Raw genomic sequence first — 7,095 nt, 5'->3', positions numbered from 1 at the left:
ATTATTTCATGAACGTAGTAGAAAGAAAGGTAAAATATGAAGCGTATTTATATTATGAAGATTATGATACTCCATCGCCAAATTGTTTACTTTGTAATGTATTTGTTGAATATGAAAATTTTATAAATCACATGAATGACTTTCATACTGCAAAAGAAAAGATACGTTACGAAGCGCGCCTTGCTAAAGAAAAATTTTACAAACATACTGATAACGATTTGGTAATTGTTTACTATCACTGCCTCACCTCCGACTTTGATCCAATTAGGCTCTTTCGACGCGTTTTTTTTTTAAAAAAAACTTTTTCCTCTCGCAAAATTGTCGCTCTCCTCCGCGAGACGAGATATTTAGCGTCAAAGTTGACGACTTTCCAGGTTAAGAAACCTGTCACTTCGACGAATTGCAGCAACATGAGTATGTGCTGCGGTCACGCGCGCATGCGTACTAATAGAATTGTGCACGAAATACAAATATTTTCGATAATCATTAATTGTAAGTCGCAAACCCACGTTAAGTAGTATAATTATGAACCTTGCTTTGCGTAGACACAGGGTATTCCGCCCCCCCTCCGGGGGGGCGGACCCCCTGTGTAAAATAAAAATAATAAAACTTTCGTGCGTATTCCAGAGCGGCATAGATTGCTTGATCTATCAAACTAGCTTTAACATTATATATTTTTGTGCAATCTAAACTAGTTTTAGCATTAAAGTAGCTTTAGATTGTACAAAAATATATAATGCTAAAGCTAGTTTGATAGATCAAGCAATCTATGCCGCTCTGGAATACGCACGAAAGTTTTATTATTTTTATTTTACACAGGGGGTCCGCCCCCCCGGAGGGGGGGCGGAATACCCTGTGTCTACGCAAAGCAAAGTTCATAATTATACTACTTAACGTGGGTTTGCAATTTACAATTAATGATTATCGAAAATATATTTTATATTTCGTGCACAATCCTATTAGTACGCATGCGCGCGTGACCGCAGCACATATCCATTTCATCGAAGTGACAGGTTTCTTAACCTGGAAAGTCGTCAACTTTGACGCTAAATATCTCGTCTCGCGGAGGAGAGCGACAATTTTGCGAGAGGAAAAAGTTTTTTTAAAAAAAAAAACGCGTCGAAAGAGCCTAATTGGATCAAAATCGGAGGTGAGGCAGTGATAGTAAACAATTACCAACGATTTTAAGATAGAGTGCAATCTGATGAATTGTTCTACATTTATATGGCTTGATATTGCACCATCAGTAAAATATCATTACTCAAAGGAACATACAAAAGAATTGGAAAATATTGACACGGGCCGAATTTATGAGCCAACTAGAATCACAAATATACAAGAACTATGGAAAAATTACACAATTAATGAAAGAAATTTTGAAGCAAATTGCAAATTTCCAGGATGCAAATTTCAAGGATATTATATCGACACTACTTTGACAAACTTTTGTTTACATATACAGCAACATCATAAGGAAGTTTCTGACTACGAAAATTCACACGGAGGAGGATGCCCATGGAAATATTTCAAGTATCATGACAGAAACTTTTCAGAATGTGTTGTGTGTAAAAATAACACGACTGTACCTACTAGTGAGGATGACTTACAACATCATTTAGAAGTTGAACATCGTGACACAACTTTTGACTATAACGCCAATAATTGGGCGTGGAAATACTGTCAAAAGAGTAATATTCTAGAAGTGCGATGTCGTTTTTGTTTTGCCTCAACGGAAACTCTTGTTAACTTTATAAATTTAAACCACCATACTGAAAATAAACATCTGAAAGAGCCAACGCAAACGAAAAGAGGGCATGAAATAGCTGAAGCATCAGAAAGCAAACCACAGGAGAAAGAGAGTAAAAAAAAAGCTAAGTGACAGTAAGTTTGATTGAAATTATTGTTAATTGAATTATATACGTGCATATAATTAATTTTTATTTTGTCGAATCGCGTTTTAGTATAACAAACGCAAACAATAGCTAGACAACTTGTTTCATTCAAATATTTATAAATTTTATAGGTATATTCAAAGATGAATGATAACTAACGGCGATCATGTAGCACGACAACCAGGCATCACGACAAAAGGTGATCTTGACTTTGGTAATTGAAACAATTTATAATATGCATAGAAAATAATGTATCTCTGACATGTAATAATTTGTTTTATGTTTATGAAATTATAAATTCGTTTATAAATTAACGTTTTATAAAAAAGACTAAGTTTCATTTTTGAAACTTATAAAATATATTTAATATATTTAATATATTTGATATATTTGATATATTTTGCTTATATGCAATCTGTCTTAAATTTATAAACTATACTTATAGTTTCATAAATTAAACTATTTTATAAATTAACAATCGACTCTTCGGTTCAGAGACAAAATTTGTTAATAAGTTATTTAGTACAATATTTCAGTTTAATTTTTATTTCTTACAATTCTATGTGTACTTTGGTCGTACGTGTAGCCTGAACATTTATTGTACTTTAGATTATTTAAATTTATTACGATTCTTTAGTTATTATTATATTATTAGAGGTTTTCGAACTCCATGTAATATTAATGTAATATTAATGTAATAATAATTATTGATAAAATACGAGTATGTCAGTTTAAATTTTGCAGTTATACTTAGCCTTTCGAATTGATAATGCTTTCAGTATAATAAAAAAATTAATTTGTCATTAACGAAATGCATGCTGTGACACATGTAAGACGATTTCATTATAAAATTAAAAAATATTCAAGACAAATATTTATTGTATCATCTGGCTATTTTATTAATAATTTTTTATTTATTTGTTTAATAATACAATCAAAAACTAATGTTTATCAGTCAAATTCGATAATCATACGAGATTTCTCAAATGTTTGTTGCTATCAAAAATCTGCAAAAACAAAATATTATAATGATACATCTTTTTAATAATTCTGATACGAAATATCATTGAAGTAATTAAAACGATTCAAACGACATTTAAATTAATCATGTTTTGAAATTTATAATTATTTATGATTAAAGATAGAAACTGCGATTATGACACTTGATAAAATTAAAACTTAAACACATTGAGAGCATAATGTAAGCAAATGTATAAATAATGTATTAATTCTCTAAAGTATTACAAGTATCTATCAAATTGCGTTAGTTTATTATTTTAATATTACGCTTATGTAAAATTTCATAGATTACTTGCTTAATACTATTAATGTTTGAATGATGTTCAGTTTGCGGTACATAATTTTGAATATGGACATAACGCATTCTTCAATTTATATTAATTTAGTATAATTAACAGTATAATTATAATGAGACTGAATGTGGATGTTAATACATGGCATGTGATAATTATTGTTATACTTAAAATACAAATGCATGAAAGAAAAACGCTTTATTTAATTATTCTATACAAAAATATTTAGTATGTCCATAGAAAATAAAATAAATTTTTTTGAAGAGAAAAAATTTTGACACACATATAAATTTAAGTGACATTAAAAGAAAATAAAATTTTATTTTGCATGCAATTTAATATTTAAAAAATTAGTCTTTATCGTGTATTCGTGTATAAATTTTCAATGTTATGTTTACGTAATGAATTATTATAATTTCATCGATATATGAAATGTTTCGCAATGTAAAAATTATATATGTTATTTTTTCCTTCATATTCTATTAGTAACATTTTGCTCCGAAGTAAGGTAAACAACTATTCTTTTTTAAATTTCAGCAAAATATTTAATCATTGTTTTGTATAAGAAATGCGAGATAGAATTTTTCAATTTACTCAAATGCTACCTGATTTAATATACTGATTCGTAACGTTAATGATCATCTGATAATCGTGCAGTCTCTGCAGAGTAAAAGTCAAATAGCGCCCCGCTCTTGCACAGAGATTTTCATACGATAAGAGGGGTTTCCTGCTTTCTAGTAGAGATCCGTGAGAGATGGCATAAAAATTCGATAAATTTTACCATAATGCAAAGAAGATATTAAAGTACATGTGAAAGTAATAATAATAATAATAATATTGTAACGGGGGGCGTTTCTCTTTCGAAGCACCGCCCGCGGCACCCAGACATTGTCCATTGTGCCTCCCCTCATAAACTTACTTATGAGAGACCTGTTTTTCTCCAAAAGAGAATCAGATCCCTCACCGGCAGTTTCCTGATCTGCTCGGGCCCAAGTAGTGCTGAGCCCAGCATCTTGTGTCTCAACCCTGCCTGTGCAGGACAGTCGCTGAGCACATGAAGGCTTGTTTCCTCGTCGTCTCCACATGCCTTGCACTTGGATGTATCGCTACGCCCAAGCTTGTACATGTGGTAGTTTAAGGTGCCATGACCCGTCAGTATGTGTACCGCTGTCCTGGCATCTTTCCTACTCAGAGCCCTTATGCTCCAAGTCAGTTCCCTATTAGGAGTATCTCCCATCAGAGCTCTAGCCTGTCTGCATTTGGACTCAGATTCCACTCTCCAGTGTCTTAGATGTTCTCTGCGGAGCCATTCTTTGATCCTCCACTTTCTTAAACAAAAGGGGATTCCCAGGGCCGGCCCCGGTCCTACCATCGTTAATTCTGAGCCCGCTTTTGCCAGCTGGTCCGCACATTCATTACCCTGGATGCCCGAGTGACCCGGCACCCAGGTAACAGTAACTTCTCTCTCTCTCGCCAGTTCGTTCAGAACGCACCTGCATTCTTGAACCAACCGCGACGTTATTGTCGGAGCCACCAGCGCCTTGATGGCTGCCTGGCTGTCCGTACAAATTCTGATGTGCTCTCCCGCTTCTACCCTACTCCGTACGGTCTGAGCACAGCTTAGGATAGCCACAATCTCCGCTTGGAATACCGTGGCATAACTGTCGAGAGAAATGCTCTCCTTCCATCCCTCTCGACTGCCAAAAAAGCCGGCCCCGGAGCCCGTGTCCGTCTTGGAGCCGTCCGTATACCAGACATTTCCTCCACGCACTCGAGCCCCTAAGTTTTCACTTTCCTTTTCCCACTCCTCCGGCCTCGGTATATGCACTTTGAAGCGCCTATCAGAGACCCGAATAATAGGTATTCTGTCCTGTCGCATCTCGAATATCGGATCCAGCAGAACGTCTTCCGGCAGCCTCGTATGCCGGGCTCCCTTCTTCCATTTAAGTTCGCATCTCAGGCGGTATGCCGCCATTGCTGCAGCAGCCACCACCACCTGATGAAATGGTTCGATGCCGAACATTACGCCCATCGCCGCCACTGGTGTCGTAACCATAGCACCCAGGGCCCCTCTCAAAATCAGAGCCCTGACATGCTCCAGCGCAACTTTGGCTGTTTTCTTTTGCACCCTAGTCCACCATACTACGGCTGCGTATGTGAGTCTGGGGCAAAGTATGGCTGTGTAGATCTAGTGTATCATACTCGGTTTCAAGCCCCAAGTCTGGCCAAAGGTCCTTCTACACGTCCAAAAATACTGGCACAAGCTTTTGCACCGATTACGAAGGTGCTCCTCCCAAAGCAGTTTCTTATCCAGGATAACTCCCAAATATTTCACCGATTCGGTCGGAACTAACCTTACTCCTCCAAGAGTGGGTCCCACAATGGTGCCCACCTTGTATTTGCGAGTGAAGACAGTAAGACCGGTTTTCAGTGGATTCACCGCTAAACCTGTCCTCTGACACCACTCATCTACAACTTCCAGTGCCCCCTGCATGAGCTCTAGAAGCGTCTCTAGGAACGGGCCTCGCACAAGTATTGCCACGTTATCCGCGTAGCCTTGTGCAGTGAAGCCTCTATCGTCCAGTGCCCTTAATAAACCGTCTGCTACCAGGCACCATAAAAGTGGGGAAAGTACTCCGCCCTGCGGGCAGCCTCTTCCCACCCACCCACAGACTTTCGCAGTTCCCAGCAAAGTTATCACACGCCTCCCTAGCATGCCCCGGATCCACTCAACGAGCTTTATCGGGACACCCCTTCTGGCGGCTTCCTCACACACTACTCCATGCGGTGTGTTGTTAAAAGCGCCCTCTATGTCCAAGAAAGCACCCACCGCGTAGCCCCTCCTTTCCAGCTGCTCCTCAATAAACGCTACCGTCTGATGTAGAGCAGTCTCGGTGGAATAGCCCGAACGATACGCGTGCTGATTCTTGTGGAGAGGGTGACTCCACAGAGTTGTCTCCCTCAGATACGTGTCCACCAGCTTCTCCAATGTCTTAAGGAGAAACGATGTTAGGCTAATTGGCCTGAAATCCTTTGTCTTGGTGTAGCTCGTTCTTCCCGCCTTCGGAATGAAAACTACCCTGGCCAGTTTCCATGCGCTGGGTGTGTAGCCCATTGCGATACAAGCCCTTAAGGTTCGGGTCAGTGGGCCCACGATCTGTTCCAGTCCCTCTTGTAGAAGAGCCGGAAAGATACCATCCGGTCCCGCTGACTTGTAGAGCTTAAAGGTGTTAATTGCCCACTTGACCTTCTCGGGCATGACAATCTTGGCCGCCATTCGCCAGTCCGCTTGTCGGGCTCTTCTGAGTGAGCCCGGCTCCTTATATGCAAATAGCTCTCCCTGCTCCCTATGGAAGCCCGGAAAGCTCACTTCCAGTAGATGCTCCAGACATTGCTCTCCAGTCACCACCGTCCCATCAGGGAGTGCAATGGCTTCCAGAGTCGCATCCGGGTTCCTAGCGAGGATCCTGCAGATTCTTGCCGTTTCAGGCATTCCCTCTACTTCCTCGCAAAACTTTCTCCAGCTTTCCAGTTTCGCCCTAACCACAGAGTCTCTATATTCCTTCTGTGCCCTCCTAGAGAGCTCCCAGTCGGATTGGCGGCCCGTGTTCCTGGCTCTGTTCCAGGCCCTACGAGCCGCCACTCTGAGACCCTGCAGTCCAGGGGTCCACCAGGAAGTTCCTCTACTATTTGTAACCGCCTTTTCGGGGCAGTTACTTTCGTAGCAGTTTACCAGAGACCTCTGCAAGTAGTCCACACAGGTCTCCAGTTCGTCCTCTGTCCCGTGCCTCTTAGGGAAGCCTTTGAGACTGTTGGCTAGGTCTTTCCTATAGGAGTCCCACTTGGTTTTCCTCGGATTTCTGAATTTGACCTCCTTCCCCCTAGCCTTA

General features: G+C 39.7%; 1 long non-coding RNA gene across 1 annotated transcript; it reads left to right on the top strand.

Annotated features, from left to right (window-relative positions):
• The first annotated feature begins 705 nt into the window (after window positions 1–705).
• Window positions 706–3,399, top strand: LOC136998209 (uncharacterized). Its single transcript, XR_010888839.1, has 2 exons — window positions 706–1,881; window positions 2,024–3,399. It is a non-coding gene; the product is annotated as an uncharacterized lncRNA (long non-coding RNA).
• The last annotated feature ends 3,696 nt before the right edge of the window (window positions 3,400–7,095 follow it).

Source organism: Linepithema humile, chromosome 2 (assembly GCF_040581485.1).
Source record: "Linepithema humile isolate Giens D197 chromosome 2, Lhum_UNIL_v1.0, whole genome shotgun sequence".
In the NCBI taxonomy this organism is placed as follows: domain Eukaryota; kingdom Metazoa; phylum Arthropoda; class Insecta; order Hymenoptera; family Formicidae; genus Linepithema; species Linepithema humile.
This window is presented reverse-complemented; position numbering and strand designations above follow the sequence as displayed.